Source organism: Vigna angularis, chromosome 5, assembly GCF_016808095.1.
Source record: "Vigna angularis cultivar LongXiaoDou No.4 chromosome 5, ASM1680809v1, whole genome shotgun sequence".
Lineage (NCBI taxonomy): Eukaryota > Viridiplantae > Streptophyta > Magnoliopsida > Fabales > Fabaceae > Vigna > Vigna angularis.
Genome location: NC_068974.1, coordinates 489,920 through 507,392, shown reverse-complemented (window position 1 = coordinate 507,392; position 17,473 = coordinate 489,920). Strand labels below are relative to the sequence as shown.

At 40.4% G+C, this 17,473-nt stretch overlaps 1 long non-coding RNA gene across 3 annotated transcripts in view; it reads left to right on the top strand.

The window, feature by feature from the left end:
• The window catches only part of LOC128196785 (uncharacterized), a 55,496-nt gene that overhangs the window by 20,527 nt on the left and 17,496 nt on the right, over nucleotides 1-17,473 (top strand). For 2 of the 3 annotated variants that reach the window (XR_008249163.1, XR_008249161.1), the window contains exon 4: nucleotides 3,582-3,901. The exons of the other annotated variant lie outside the window; for it this stretch is intronic. This is a non-coding gene — a long non-coding RNA (uncharacterized LOC128196785). Of the gene's footprint in view, nucleotides 1-3,581; nucleotides 3,902-17,473 lie in introns of those variants that run through there. 3 annotated transcript variants of the gene reach the window in all.

The window sequence follows — 17,473 nt, the reverse complement described above, 5'->3', positions numbered from 1 at the left end:
CACCCCCAAATTTCGTCCTCACACCTTGGCAGATTCAAAGTTGGAGAAAAAGGAATTGACCCAAACAAAGGAGCTTCAGTTTCACTTGGCACCCCTGGTTTTTATCTCTGTACCCCTAATTTAATTGAGCTTTTCTCTTGTTTTGTTTTTTACGCTTTAGTTTCTTAATTTTATTATTATTTGTTTGGTCATTAATTTATATCGTGTAATCCCCTTGTAAAGTAACCCCCATCCCTCTGTACTGTATTTGTCTTGTTTATTTGCTAAACACTACGCACGCTTTTTTTTATATAATGAACAAAAAATTACAAAAATAAATAAATAAAAATAATAATAATCTTTCTTCAAAAAATATCAAAAATACGTTTTAAAGGTTTAGGCACATGTGTGATCGCACGCATCGTCCTTGTGCCGAAAACCTTTTCTCTTTCTTCAAAATATCAAAAATACGTTTTAAAGGTTTAGGCGCATGTGTGATCGCACGCATCGTCCTTGTGCCGAAAACCTTTTCTCTTTCTTCAAAATATCAAAAATACGTTTTAAAGGTTTAGGCGCATGTGTGATCGCACGCATCGTCCTTGTGCCGAAAACCTTTTCTCTTTCTTCAAAATACCAAAAATATGTTTTAAAGGTTTAGGCACATGTGTGATCGCACGCATCGTCCTTGTGCCAAAAACCTTTTCTCTTTCTTCAAAATACAAAAAAATATGTTTTAAAGGTTTAGGCACATGTGTGATCGCACGCATCGTCCTTGTGCCGAAAACCTTTTCTCTTTCTTCAAAAATGCCAAAAAATACGTTTTAAAGGTTTAGGCGCATGTGTGATCGCACGCATCGTCCTTGTGCCGAAAACCTTTTCTCTTTCTTCAAAATATCAAAAATACGTTTTAAAGGTTTAGGCACATGTGTGATCGCACGCATCGTCCTTGTGCCGAAAACCTTTTCTCTTTCTTCAAAAATGCCAAAAATACATTTTAAAGGTTTAGGCGCATGTGTGATCGCACGCATCGTCCTTGTGCCGAAAACCTTTTCTCTTTCTTCAAAATATCAAACATACGTTTTAAAGGTTTAGGCACATGTGTGATCGCACGCATCGTCCTTGTGCCGAAAACCTTTTCTCTTTCTTCAAAATACCAAAAATACGTTTTAAAGGTTTAGGCACATGTGTGATCGCACGCATCGTCCTTGTGCCAAAAACCTTTTCTCTTTCTTCAAAATCCCAAAAATATGTTCCAAAGGTTTAGGCACATGTGTGATCGCACGCATCGTCCTTGTGCTAAAAACCTTTTCTCTCTTTTAAATAAAATTACAAAAAAAATATGTTTTAAAGGTTTAGGCACATGTGTGATCGCACGCATCGTCCTTGTGCCAAAAACCTTTTCTTTTTCCTAAATAAAAATACCAAAAAATATAAAAATCCTCAAAAAACCAAAAACATCTACTTTTCAAACTTAAACAATATCGCCCCAGAACTACGTGATCCTTGATTCTCCATCAAAAGTGGAGATACGTAGGAGCAAGGCCAGTCCTTGTCAGGCTCACTCTCCCAAAAATCCAAAATTTATCCAAAACAATTTCTCAAACAATTTTCCAAACAATTTTCTGAAGCAGTTTCCTAAAAGAACTACGTAACCCTGATTTCTCACATGAGAATACGTAGGAGCAAGGTCAATCCTTGTCGGGCCCAAAAAGCTAAAAAATATTGTTTGTTTCTTTCGAGTTTTATTTTAAGGGAAAGTTAAACACTTTGAAAACCACATCCACATTCGCACATTTAGTTAAAGGTACTGCCTTAGGGCAGGCGTTGTAGGGTGCTAATACCTTCCCTACACGTAACCGACTCCCGAACCAAGAATCTGGTTCAATTTGACCACTGCCTTATCATTTTATGGTTTTTCCGTAGTTTTCCAGAATAAACTATGGTGGCGACTCCAAAATCTCTTTATTTTTCAAATATTTTATTCTTTTCATTGGATCGTCGTCCCGTCGCGATTCCGGTTGCGACAGATGGCGACTCCACTGGGGATTATGAGAGTCTGGCCATTTAATTAGATGTGCGAATTCAATGTGGTTTTTCTGTGTTTTTTTTTCCCTTTCTTTTTCTTTATCTTTTTATGATTTTTGCAAAGCCCGAACTAAGAGAAAATGACATAAAAATGACTACACATGACTCTAGACAACATGGATGGAATTAAAAATAAAAAATAACCCAAAAATGACATTAAAACAGAACCAAATATATGAAGAAAGACTCAAAAAAAATATAAAAGCACGCCACAACACATGTATATGGAAACTTAGTGGTAAAAACCGAATGGTTCCGCAAAAGAACAAACTAGAACCATAAAAATAACATATATGGATGTAAACAATGGAAGACAATAAAGAACAACACGATAACAACAAGAAATACACAAAGATAGGTAAAGGACCAAGATACTTAGCTCTTGTAGACCCAAAGCTCTGATACCAAATGATAGCGTCCTCCTCGAGCTAGGTTGGGCCAAAGCACGAAGATGAAGCTATGGAGGTGGAATTTGTGCGGAAGCGATGGATATGGTGGTGGGCTCACAATTTTGGTGAGGTTTTTGGTGAGTATTTGTGGTAGGATGGAGGTGTTTGATGGATCTCCGGAGAGGTTGGGCCAACTCTAGAGAAGGGTGGTTAGAGGGACCTCATGGGATGCTCTAGCCTTGACTTGAGACAAGATATGTTTGCACACATTTTGGCATAATAACATTCAAATTCATCAAGTGATTTTACAAGGAAGGAGACCCTTCTATTTATAGAGAAAGGTGTCTCCTAAGTAGACAAGAAACCCTAAAAACTATCCACTCTTAAAGAGACATGTGGCAATCCTCTTTTACAAAGTTTCTCCACTCTTAGAGTGCCATGTGGCAATCCACTTTTGTAAAGTCTTCTCCACTCATGTGGTAATCCACTTTTGCAAAGTTCCTCCACTCTTAAAGTGCCATGTGACAATCCACTTTTGCAAAAGCTTTCCACTCTTAGAGTGACATGTGGCACTCCACTTTAGGAAGAGTTTCTCCACTTGGAAAGTGACACATGGCCACTTCCTTTTTAAGAAGTGTCTTCACTAAGAGCTTGCCATGTGGCCATCATGTCCCATGGTGGGACACACTCTTTTAAGCTAATATTACAAACCATACAATACTTGGCCCATTATACAAGGCCTAAAAATATACCCTATACTACTTGACCCTTAATACAAGGTCTAGAAATACTTCATGATAGCCCAAGTAAATAAGAGTTTAGCTCCTTCTTTTGGAAATGATTTTAATCCTTCTTGAATTTGTTTGGCCATGCTTCTTGTGATTGGACCCTTAGCTATGAGTTTGTCATCAACTGATGATTTTGACTGGAGAAATATTATGAAGTATCAGTGTAATAGTTGGTTTTTGAGTATGTTTGAGATGCATGTATTTGACTGATTGCCACACTTGTGATGTTAGTAAGATTGTGGATGATGTATATTTCTTGAATCGGTTAGCTCACCCTACTGTTTGTGTTTGTGCATGTGAATGCAATGATCGTATAATGTGTGATATTATACGGGAGCAGAAACTATTTCAGATGAATTAGCAGATGGTTCTGGACTTGCTTAGAAGATGAGAGATCTGTGGGGGAAAAAGGAGACATGGGGAATTTATAAAATAAATCTGTGTTTGAATTTCCGAACTGTGGGAAATTTTAAATTTCAGAAGTTTATGAACTGTGTGGGATTTTATTTTCAGAAGACTTGTGTTGTAATAAAGAACTTAATATTTTGTTGATGTTGAAATTAAATTTAGAAAAAAAAAATTATATGTATTTTATGGAACATAAATTGTAACGCCAAATTCGGGGTGTTACAGGACAAATTTGTGGAGCAATCCATTCAATTGTTTCGTGCTGATCCTGACTCTGTAATTCTATACCTTCAACGTTTTCGCGTTTCTTAAAGTAACAGAAGCCTGACAAACTTCATTCAGACTTTTGTTTTATTTTACTGTTAGAAAAGCTTTTAATTGGTATATTTGCTTTCTTTTCATATTCAGTTGTGCAATACTCAATTGATTTTTTATAATTCAGTTTCTTGATTGTCCAAGTTATCCAACTTGTCCTTCTTGTTCTATTAAAATGTAACGTCCCGATTATATAATAACCAATATTATATAATAAAGACGTTAACATCCAAATATAGAGAACAGTCGGAATATGACGTGTAATTAAATGTAATAAATTACAGTCATCCAAATAAAAGAAACTGAAAATTCAAACTTGAACATTTGAAAGGATTGAACAATACAAGTGTTCAATCAATAAATTCTAAGAAGACTATCCTGCGACATCGGTAACCTCCAGCTCTTGCTCCAAGGGAAACTCCGCGACAACATCTGCTCCCATCCAAGTGGATGATCATCGCCAAAGAAACATACCCAGACAGTACATAACAAAAACAAGGCAAGGGTGAGCTAGATGTAAAAACATGTTGTACAGATAGAACAGTTAAATTCAATGTTATCATACTTAGATTCGTACAAAAGAACAATTAGAGCATATTCATTAAACCATAATTCCACCCACTCATACAACATGCAAAAGTCATCCAAACATGGTAAACCAACATATTTGTAAAATACTATTTGGAAGACCACTATTCACTTAACCCATTCTAGAACGAAAGTCACTGGACAAACGCTCACTGCTGAGCAGTCTGGACGAACGCTGCCGAACGCGGACGAGCGCACAGTTGGACGAACGCGCAAAGATTAAACCTCCTGACCGAACGTTACACTCACCAGGACGAACGCTCAACAATTCGGACGACCGCTCAACCATTCGGACGAACGCTCAACCATTCATTTAAGGACGGACGCCCATACTGGTTACTTAAGGACGAACGCTACACTAATCCGAAAGGACGAACGCTACACTTTGGACGAACGCTCCATGCTGATCATTTTGGACGAACGCTCGGTTTGGACGAATGGACGAGCGCTCACAGATGAAATCAAGGACGAACGCTCTCTGGACGAACGCTCAAACTGGACGAACGATCACTGGGAAGGACGAACGCTCACGGGGAAGAACGATAGCTCACTGTCGAACGCTCACTGACCGTCCAGAACGAACGTACAACGTCTCCGGGAAGGTTCAGAAGTGCCTACACTCATGGTTTTTCCAATGGTGACCCCTGTTCATCTAACTGAGTACCTGTGTTGGACTTTCTGTACAAATTGGCTAACACTCTCGGGTAATCGTTTACAGGGGTGTTGTAAACGATTACCAGACACCACTCTCAGTCATCTTATTTTCATTCCATAAAAACGAACGTTCAACGTCTGGACGAACGTTCTTAGGCATTTGGACGAACGTCCAATGTGGCTCTAAACGGACGAACGTCATTTTACAAAAAGGCCGAACGCTCAGAATCGAAAACAACACTCGTTTGGACGAGCGCTCAAAGGAAGGACGAACGCTACGGGACGAACGCTAAGACGAGACGAACGCTAAGCCGAACACTTGGACGAACACTAATCCGAACACTTTGGACGAACGCGCTGAACCGAGGACGAACGTATAAATAATTCTAACGCATGAACGAACACTACACTCTTATGCACGAACTCTCACTCAACAACGTGGACGAACGTCGCCGTTTCGGACGAACGCTCATCAAAATACATATAAAAATCGAACGTTCAGAAAATACCGAACGTTCACAAGGTCAAGCTGGACGAGCGTCCTCAAAAACTAGACGAAAGCTCAGATAATTTGGCGGGACGAACGTTCAATTCGTCAAGTTGGACGAACGTTCAATTTGAGACCAAATTGGACGAACGCGATTCTGCAGATTATGCAGAATCACAGGTTTTTCCAGAAAACGCAGAAACCCATTTTCACTCCCAAAATTCTCAGATTTGCACCAAACATAGTATAATTCAACAATCAAAACGCAAAATATCTAGCTCCCCTTACCTCTTGAAGACCTCCTAGCAATCTTGATCCTAGAAATACAAGCGTCTGGATCTCCTTCCAACTCCAAATTTCTTCACTTCTTCTCTCCCAGCAACTTTCAAACTCTCTTCCTTCATCTCGGCTTTTCCTCCTTCCAACCTCTCTTCTTGCTCATTCCTTTATGTTCCTTCCTTATGAAGCAAGCAGCAGCTGCCACACCCAAGCTCAGACTGTCACGGCTGTAAGGAGAAGTTGATCATCACCTTGCTCACGGTTCACGCAAGGTGCAGCCAGCAAAGAGGAGAAGCGTTCCATGCACAACAGCGTCCAGCATGCTTCCAGGTGGTGAGACTCTTAAGCCTGCTGCCCATATAAAATTTCTCCCCCACCTCTTCAACAGTTGTCCCGTGAAGCTCTTCAACTTGTCCCGTGAAGCTCTTCAACTTGTCCCGTGAAGCTCTTCCCTACCATGCCAAACATCAAAGGATGCTCCCACCACTTCACATGCTCAGCTGCCCACATGGGGCCCACCTCCACCAAATTTTCTTTTCTAATATACGGTCCTTACATTCTCCCCAACAACAACAATTTTCGTCCTCGAAAATTAAGCTTACCAAAACAAGTTGAGATACGTCTCTCTCATCTTGTCCTCTAACTCTTGGGTAGAGTTCCCATCCCACTACTCATATAACAAACTTATCCGGGCAGTTCCCACCGCTCAAAGAGCTTATCAGAGCAACTCCCACCACTACTCTAGTGAGCTTATCAGGGCAGTTCCCACTGCTCAAAGAGCTTATCAGGGCAACTCCCACCACTCAAAAGTTTATCAGGGCAACTCCCACTACTCATCTAGTGAGCTTATCAGGGCAGTTCCCACTGCTCAAAGAGCTTATCAGAGCAACTCCCACCACTACTCTAGTGAGCTTATCAGGGTAGTTCCCACTGCTCAAAGAGCTTATCAGGGCAACTCCCACCACTCAAAAGTTTATCAGGGCAACTCCCACCACTCATCTAGTGAGCTTATCAGGGCAGTTCCCACCGCTCAGCCAAGGTGACAATTCTATGCCAACATACATATCACATCTCACACCAAAATCAGGTCATTTTTCACTTACTCACATAGCAAGAGATCTTCTCTAATTGAATGTCTCATACTCTCACAATGTGGCAAAAATCGCAAGCTACAAAAATCTTTTTTTTTTTTTTTTTTTTTAACCGATACTATTGAAGACTCCGGTATGCATGACCGGAACTGTGGACACAGTGAGGTTCCTTGGCTATAAAACGAGGTGCTAGCCGCGTTGGGCGACATTTCGAAACGTTGAGATCTGAGAGCATCTGAGAGAGAGATCTGAGCACTGAGAGCTTTGAGTGTGAAAACTTTGCGAGATCTGAACGACTGAGCGTGGTAGATCGGAGAGCCTTCCGGCAAGCTTCAAATCTGCAAGTTCCAAGGCTTTGCCCCGCCTCGAGTAAGTATTTCTTTTCTCTTATTTCTTTCTTTCCTTTACCCAGCTTCTCCTTCTCCTTTACTTCTTACTTCTTTTCTTTCCTTTCTTCTTTCTGCTTCCTTTCATGTACTTTCCTTTTTCTTTTTCTTTTCTGAGCTTTTATTACTCGCACTTACATTCTGCTTTCTTCTTTACTTTCCGCTTGTTATTTTCACTTCTGCTCCTGCGTTTACTTTCCTCTTCTTCTATTTTCCATTTAATAACTAAAATCTAAGAACACACTGCCTTAACAAAGATAAGGGGTATATCGGCTGGAAACCAGACGTTAATCTCCCCTCGATTGAGGGTATGGCAGAGACAATCGGGTAGAACAACGCCACATACCCCATAAAAACAGAAAACTTAAAAAGAGGAAATTTATTTGTATGTACGAAATGGACATAAACAAACTTGGACGTAGATCCGTTTAGGAACATTTGCGAGGACCGTGAAACAGACCAGAGACTAGACACCGAAACAACAAAGACCGCCTGGACGAAGTAAACTTAAAAGTAACCAAAACAAATAAAGAAAACACTGACGATTTTTGTTTTATTCTTTTTATTTCCTTATTTTTATGCTTTAGAAACACTTTGAAAGGAAGGATGAGTGAGATGGAGATGGAGAGGTTCAGCAGTCAGCGGTGGAAACCTACTGATGATCAGGTCAAAATGATGGCCAATATCTTCAACCACGGGGTCACACATCCCAGCAGAGCCCAAGTCGCCGAGATTGCATCTCGACTCAATTCCTTCGGAGAAGTCAGTGAATATAATGTACACTGCTGGTTCAACAATCATAGTAACCGGATCAGGCGCTGGCAAGCGGAATTAGACCCCACTGGCACCGTATTTTCTCAGCTGCCGCTGTACATGTATGGTAAGAACCCTAATTACCACTATTTTTATTTTTATTTATTTTATTTTATTTTTCCCCTTCTATTATTGACACAAATTTTTTTTTTTTTTGTTTGAAGAATACGGCTGGGTAATTATGAAGGCGCCAAGGCTGCTGGATTTGTTCCCCGTTCCTATCATCATCGACGATGACAGGGACGAACGACAAATCCCTCAACCCATGCCTCTCGCATTCCGAACCAGAGCTCCCTCGACGGAGCTCTCCCTTAGGCCACCACAACCCGTTCGAGAATTTTTCCGTTAAATTTTTATTTTTATCTGTAACTTAATGATCACGAGTGATCGAATCCCGAACATCCTTTATTTGCTTTTGTTTATTTGCCTTATTTGCGTATTTTATGGACTGTAATATTTAACGATCACTTATGATCGACTCTAGAACATCTTTATTTTAATTAAGCATTGTAATATTTATCTGCCATGCTAGTTTGCTGATTATTATCTTTATTATCAGCCCTGCCAATTATATATTTTTCTAACGATTTATTTCCAGGTTAACGTCTTACCAAACTCAAGAGTATCAGAAGAGAAAAACCTCACAGAAACTCAACCACCTGTTTGTAATTTTTTATTGTATTTATTTAAAATATACATATATATGTACTTGTTCATAAATTCAGATAAATTAATTTATTACGAAATTTTGAAATTTGACTCAGAGTTATTCTCAACTATTTTATTTTTATCTGGCCCAAACGAAAAACATAATAAGTTATCAATGAGTTTGAAACGCATGAAAATTATGTCTAAAAATTTATCAAGATTTTAACGATACATCAATACTCGATGAGGTAAACAAAACACTAATTTGCCCCAAACATAAAACAACCTTTGTGTTTGCAGACTCTAAATTAATCAATAGAATTTCACATTAAGGCAAAATAACAAAGTATTAATGAACTTTGAAAACACAGAACACATACGTTTAACACAACCTGAACTGGGTGAAACTGAAAAATTAGATTGGCTCACAATGACATTGAAAACAAAAGACATAAGAACGGGAGCCGAAATCTGGTTTAGACACATAGAGGTTGATAACCCAAAAATGATACATGTTAATGAAATGAATGAATGTTTAAGGTTGAACACGACAGGATTAAAGCATTAACTTGATGACAAAAACGGTTTAAACAGTGTTTAGGCTTAAACACGAGCAAAAGACCAAAACATGGCACATCAAGGTTAAGACAGGGAGAATTAAACTCATAATGATAACAAAATTTTTTTTTTTTTTTTTAACCGTAGTCATGGTGTACAATCGGAGCAAGTGCTCAAGCCTGTCTGCATACTCAGTCACGACATATTTCCCGGTATTAACTGAAGGAATTCAATCTCCATGTCATACCTTACACTGTACGGAAGTACTCAGCATATGATACCTCGTTCTCATCTGGACATTTCTTAGCACTACAAATTCTCTCAATGTCCCTTAACCATTGATCAGCTTCATTCGAACTGCACTTCCCATCAAACCGGGCTGAATGATGTTGCAGAAAGCTTTCCAAATTCCACTCTTGGACCAGAATAACTGAAGAGAAAACACCCTGAACGGTCCTGCCACTAGTCAATCACTTTAATGAATTGTCTTTAAGTGTTCTCAGATGTTACTCTCGCGTTCTCGGCAAATACCCTTGCGGCTTCTAGATTATGCAGGGTTATGGTATTTTACTCTACCAATGCAGCATTCTGTTCTTGCAACGCTTGGAACACCGCATTCAGCATCTGATTAGAGTCAGACGGATCAACTCCCTGGGACGAAGGAGAAGAAGAAGTAGGTACCATCTTCTGTTCATACAGAAAGAAAGACCATTAGCCTGACTCAAACCAACACAACTTCCAACCCGAGACCAAAGTACATAATCACAAACGAATCGCACCCACAACCTACAGGTTTCTAAGGAAGAACTGCTCTGATACCATTAATGTAACGTCCCGATTATATAATAACCAATATTATATAATAAAGACGTTAACATCCAAATATAGAGAACAGTCGGAATATGACGTGTAATTAAATGTAATAAATTACAGTCATCCAAATAAAAGAAACTGAAAATTCAAACTTGAACATTTGAAAGGATTGAACAATACAAGTGTTCAATCAATAAATTCTAAGAAGACTATCCTGTGACATCGGTAACCTCCAGCTCTTGCTCCAAGGGAAACTCCGCGACAACATCTGCTCCCATCCAAGTGGATGATCATCGCCAAAGAAACATACCCAGACAGTACATAACAAAAACAAGGCAAGGGTGAGCTAGATGTAAAAACATGTTGTACAGATAGAACAGTTAAATTCAATGTTATCATACTTAGATTCGTACAAAAGAACAATTAGAGCATATTCATTAAACCATAATTCCACCCACTCATACAACATGCAAAAGTCATCCAAACATGGTAAACCAACATATTTGTAAAATACTATTTGGAAGACCACTATTCACTTAACCCATTCTAGAACGAAAGTCACTGGACAAACGCTCACTGCTGAGCAGTCTGGACGAACGCTGCCGAACGCGGACGAGCGCACAGTTGGACGAACGCGCAAAGATTAAACCTCCTGACCGAACGTTACACTCACCAGGACGAACGCTCAACAATTCGGACGACCGCTCAACCATTCGGACGAACGCTCAACCATTCATTTAAGGACGGACGCCCATACTGGTTACTTAAGGACGAACGCTACACTAATCCGAAAGGACGAACGCTACACTTTGGACGAACGCTCCATGCTGATCATTTTGGACGAACGCTCGGTTTGGACGAATGGACGAGCGCTCACAGATGAAATCAAGGACGAACGCTCTCTGGACGAACGCTCAAACTGGACGAACGATCACTGGGAAGGACGAACGCTCACGGGGAAGAACGATAGCTCACTGTCGAACGCTCACTGACCGTCCAGAACGAACGTACAACGTCTCCGGGAAGGTTCAGAAGTGCCTACACTCATGGTTTTTCCAATGGTGACCCCTGTTCATCTAACTGAGTACCTGTGTTGGACTTTCTGTACAAATTGGCTAACACTCTCGGGTAATCGTTTACAGGGGTGTTGTAAACGATTACCAGACACCACTCTCAGTCATCTTATTTTCATTCCATAAAAACGAACGTTCAACGTCTGGACGAACGTTCTTAGGCATTTGGACGAACGTCCAATGTGGCTCTAAACGGACGAACGTCATTTTACAAAAAGGCCGAACGCTCAGAATCGAAAACAACACTCGTTTGGACGAGCGCTCAAAGGAAGGACGAACGCTACGGGACGAACGCTAAGACGAGACGAACGCTAAGCCGAACACTTGGACGAACACTAATCCGAACACTTTGGACGAACGCGCTGAACCGAGGACGAACGTATAAATAATTCTAACGCATGAACGAACACTACACTCTTATGCACGAACTCTCACTCAACAACGTGGACGAACGTCGCCGTTTCGGACGAACGCTCATCAAAATACATATAAAAATCGAACGTTCAGAAAATACCGAACGTTCACAAGGTCAAGCTGGACGAGCGTCCTCAAAAACTAGACGAAAGCTCAGATAATTTGGCGGGACGAACGTTCAATTCGTCAAGTTGGACGAACGTTCAATTTGAGACCAAATTGGACGAACGCGATTCTGCAGATTATGCAGAATCACAGGTTTTTCCAGAAAACGCAGAAACCCATTTTCACTCCCAAAATTCTCAGATTTGCACCAAACATAGTATAATTCAACAATCAAAACGCAAAATATCTAGCTCCCCTTACCTCTTGAAGACCTCCTAGCAATCTTGATCCTAGAAATACAAGCGTCTGGATCTCCTTCCAACTCCAAATTTCTTCACTTCTTCTCTCCCAGCAACTTTCAAACTCTCTTCCTTCATCTCGGCTTTTCCTCCTTCCAACCTCTCTTCTTGCTCATTCCTTTATGTTCCTTCCTTATGAAGCAAGCAGCAGCTGCCACACCCAAGCTCAGACTGTCACGGCTGTAAGGAGAAGTTGATCATTCTATGCCGCTCGTCCTAATCACTTCGGCTCTTCTACCGCTCGTCCTAATCACTCCCGCCTTTCTGCCGCTCGTCCTGACTCTTCCATCGTCTACCGCTCGTCCATCATTCCCACTTTTTAACGCTCGTCCATCCTGCCCTTTCTACCGTTCGTCCAGCTCATTCCACTCTTCTCTCGCTCGTCCATAATTTCCCCCTACCGCTCGTCCCGATCACCCATCGCTCGAGGGCCCAGTAATGATACTCACCATCACCAACCTCCAGTGCTCCACTCACCACCACCTTAACAAACTTCCACCAATGTTTCCCACTTCACCAACCCTCCCATTATCTCTACCAAATTATTCCCACAATCCTCCAATGAGAGCTGCCGACAGTTTTATCCAATTAGGCTTGCCGACAATTTTGAGTCTTCTGCCAATTTAAGGAGTGTACTGGCCTCCATCAATGGGGGGGAAGACACCTGAGATGATGATACCGTGGCCGAACTCCAAACTCTGGAGGAGCCTTCATTTCCAATCAACAACACACCCACAGCCACTGGGGGACCTTCATCTGGAACACCCGTGATGAACATATCCCTTCCCTCTTCGTTTATACCTCACGGCCAAGACCCTTGATCACCTCCAACACCTAAGATCTTTATCCCTTCCCTCTTCGTTTATTCACACACAGCCAACATCATCACCTTCATCTCCAACACGGACGGCTATTGGGAACACCTCTGGCTATCAACCTGAAAATTCCTCAGCCCCTCACCCGTAACCATCCCAAATACACTTCCATTTCACCGTGATCACCTCCAACAGCCTATCACCTTCATCTTACTCTTCAAACATCACCAAACTTCCCTTTCACTCCCAACTCCTCACCTCCAACAACAATCATCATCCACCCCAACCAAGCTTGTTCCTTCCTCACTGGCCTTCGCCTCCAACACTTGACCTCACGACAACACCTTTCTTCTTCTTTTTCAATCTTCACCCATCATCCATCATTGACTACACCATTAACTGCAAAAATCAAAATCTTTCTCCACTCTGGCAGCAAAGAACACCTAAACAGATTCAAACCACCAAAAGGAGAAAACCCAAGCATATTGGGGGAAAGACAGAAGATACTTCAGCGGAGGCGGCGGCCCGTGTGCAGGTGCGGCGGAGGTGAAACCCCTCCCTGGGTAGCCGGATCGAGGCACGGCGTGGCGGCTGGTCCGAAGAGGCAGTGACGCGGGGCTCGATTCCGGTGGTGAGCGGCGATGCTTCAAGCCGCGACTCGCGGCGGCCAATTCCGGTGACGACGAACGGCATCGTCGGCGACGCCCTAGGCCGCGGCTCTTGATGACCGGTTCAGTGGGGAAGATAAACGTGAAGTAGGAGGCGATGGAAGCAAGGCGGAATCAGAGAGACTGTGGTATGGGTGTGCACCAGATTCAGACTTCATCATGGGAAGTAAAATGCTTCTAAAAAAACAACCCATGGTTGTTGGGCCGGTTTCCTTTTTTTAAAAAAAAAATAATAAAAAAATAATAAAATAAAAATAATAATAACCTTTTTCTGCTTGCCACACCCTGTTTTCTCACCCGCGCACCCCTATCCATTTCCTGGACTCAGACCCATCCAAACCCTTATAAAAAAAAAAAAAAACAAAAGGAGACAATTGGGCTCACACATTTCAGGATGCACCTCCATTTTCGTTCTTGCACCCCTGACAGATATAAAAGTTGGAAAGAGGGATTTTGGCCCAAACTAAGGGGGCTCCAATTTTACTCCGCACGCAACACTGGTTTTTATCTCTTACCCCTATTCTTGTTGGTTGTTTTTGTTCTTATTTTCTTAGTTGGTTTTTATTGTCTATAATTCCCCTGTGTATAGTTTCCCCACCCTTTTGTTTTATTTGAACTTGTTTATTTCGTTTTACATAAAAAAATTACAAAATATAAAAAATAAAGATAAAAAGAAAAATACAAAATTAAAAATTAAAAATTACAAAAATATGTTTTAAAGGTATAGGCACATGTGTGATCGCACGCATCGTCCTTGTGCCAAAAACCTTTTTTTTCTTTTTTCAAAATCCCAAAAATATGTTTTAAAGGTTTAGGCACATGTGTGATCGCACGCATCGTCCTTGTGCCAAAAACCTTTTCTCTTTCTTCAAAAAAATGTCAAAAATACGTTTCAAAGGTTTAAGCACATGTGTGATCGCACGCATCGTCCTTGTGCTAAAAACCTTTTCTCTCTTTTAAATAAAATTACGAAAATATGTTTTAAAGGGTTAGGCACATGTGTGATCGCACGCATCGTCCTTGTGCTAAAAACCTTTTCACTCTCCTAAATTAAAATACCAAAAACATATAAAAAAATCTTCAAAAACTAAAAAAACATCAACAATCTCAAACTACAAACAATATTGCCTTGCAGAACTACGTGATCCTTGATTCTCCATCAAAAGTGGAGATACGTAGGAGCAAGGCCAGTCCTTGTCAGGCTCATTCTCCCAAAAATCCAAATTTATCCATAATCATTTTCCAAACAAATTTTCTAAACAATTTCTCAAACAATATTTTCAAACAATTTCAGAACGAACTACGAAACCCTGATTTCTCATTCTGAATGAGAATACGTAGGAGCAAGGTCAATCCTTGTCGGGCCCAAAAAACTAAAAAAATATTGTTTGTTTCTTTAGAGTTTTTATTTCAACGGAAAGTTAAATATTTTAAAAACCACATCATATTCGCATATTTAATTAAAGGTACTGCCTTAAGGCAGGCGTTGTGGGGTGCTAATACCTTCCCTACACGTAACCGACTCCCGAACCAAGAATCTGGTTCTAATAGACCATGCCTTATCATTTTATGGTTTTTCCGTAGTTTTCCAGAATAAACTATGGTGGCGACTCCAAAATCTCTTTTCAAAACCTGTTCGTTTTTTCGGATCGTCGTCCCGTCGCGATTTTTTCTGGTTGCGACAGATGGCGACTCCACTGGGGACGTCAGAGAGTCAGGCCATTTAATTAGATAAGCGAATTCGATGTGGTTTTTCTTTGTGTTTTTATTCCCTTTGTCTTTATCTATGTTTAATATTTGGAATAATTGCATGTGAGTTTCTTTTACTTTTTATTTATGTTTGAAATAATTGTTTCTACTTATCTGTGTTTATTTTTGCAATTGTTGTTTTACATTATAATCTCCCTCCACACAATATGCATATCATGAGTGAGGCCCTATACCCGGGTCTGAGCGCAACTTAGAAATAGAGGGATTGTGTAGCGGTGTCACTCTGGGATGTACTTCCTGTCTGGCTATCGTGAGAACTCCAGCTAGAGTCTGTTCTCTTCATTTGTGTCTCCACATCTAGTTGATTACTCTGACTATTGTGGAGAGACAGTGGAAAGAGCCATAGCTCTGGTGGCCTTGATTTAAGAATTAGGAAACCATCCTGGTGAGTGCATGTATGTGGTCTTAGAACTTTAAGTACCATCCTTCGATTAAGACACGAAAGGGAGATCGTTTTGTCATTTCTTCTTCATCTTTTCTTTGTATACAGCAAATAAATGTACCTAAAAAAACGTAAAAAAATTTAGAGCAATAAAAATGTACATGTTCTGATTCATATGTATTTTGTTTCGCATTTATCTTGTTATCGAGTTCATGGAATAATTCTCAAAAAAAAAAAAATATTTCCCTCATCATGTTTCATAATTTTCACATAATGTCAAACTTCACTTTAAAACAAAAAAAATAAAAATATTTTCAATTCCTTGTGTCGCACTCACATTTGGGTACGTCCGGCCCGTTAAGCTCAGACTGCTTTGCATTTGGTTCGATTTTTCTTCAGGTCCAAGCTTGACCTAGTTTTCTTTGTAGTCTTGTAAAATAAAAGTCAATCCAAAAATCTCAAAAAAGTATCAAAGTGCAAATTTTCAACAATGTCTTTAGAGTACAATCTTCCAAGTTGTCATGAATTTGTAGTAAAAAAAATCTGAGAATGAAAGATGAACAGTTTTTGAGCCCATTAGGCCCCGTTGTCATATGCGGTTTCTCTTGAACCAGTGCATCTGAATTTCTGGAAAAAATAAAAAAATGTTTATGAAGATTTTGTGTTTTCAATTCATAATTTCCCTTTCCATTTGTGTGAACAAGTATTTGTGCAAAAAAATAAAAATAGAGGAATTCACACCCTTGTCATGGTTGTAAAAAGAATAGTGTTGGGCCCATTGAGTCTAGTAGTGTTGCAAAATTTTCTTTAGTTCAATCTTGTGAAATCCTCTCATAACAAAAAAAATGAAAAAAAAATTTCTTGTTCCATATACTATAAAAAAAAATGTTTTCTTTGTCATCTTCTTGTGTCAAGTTCAACAGCTCAGGTCATCTGATCCATTGGGTCAATGTGCCTGGTAAGTCCAACTTCCTTCTATGTTCCTTCTCCTCAGGTCCGATCCGATCTGGATTTTCCCGTGTCGGAAAGTAAAAAAAAAAAAAAAAAAAAGAAAAGATCGGTTTGGAGCCCATTGAGTCCAATTGTCCTTCTCTGTCAAAAAAAAAATACAAAAAGATTTCTTTCCGTAAATTGCATAATTTTCCTTCAGTAATATATTTGTCAAATAAAAAGCAGCATAATTGTGGAAGATACAAATTGTTAACAATGTGTTTTCAGTACAGACTTCCAAATTATCATGCGTGATTTTCTTGGAATTTGTTGTCAAAAAAAATTAAGAATTAAAGAGGTCCAGTTTCCATGATGGCCCGCAAGGCCCAGTTTCCACATTGGCCAAGAAATCCCATTTTCCACATTGGCCCAGAAACCCATTTTCCATACTAGCCTGCAAAGCCCAGTTTCTATGCTGGCCCACAAAAGCCCAGTTCCTACACTAGCCCACTAAAGCCCAGTTCCTACACTGGCCCATAAAAGCCCAGTTCCTACACTGGCCCATAAAAGCCCAGTTCCCACACTGGTCACCTAAGCCCAGCTCACATTGGCCACCAAGCCCAGTTTTCACACTGGCCACCAAGCCCAGTTTTCACACTGGCCACCAAGCCCAGTTTTCACACTGGCCACCAAGCCCAGTTTTCACACTAGCTCCCTAAGCCCAGCTCACACCGGC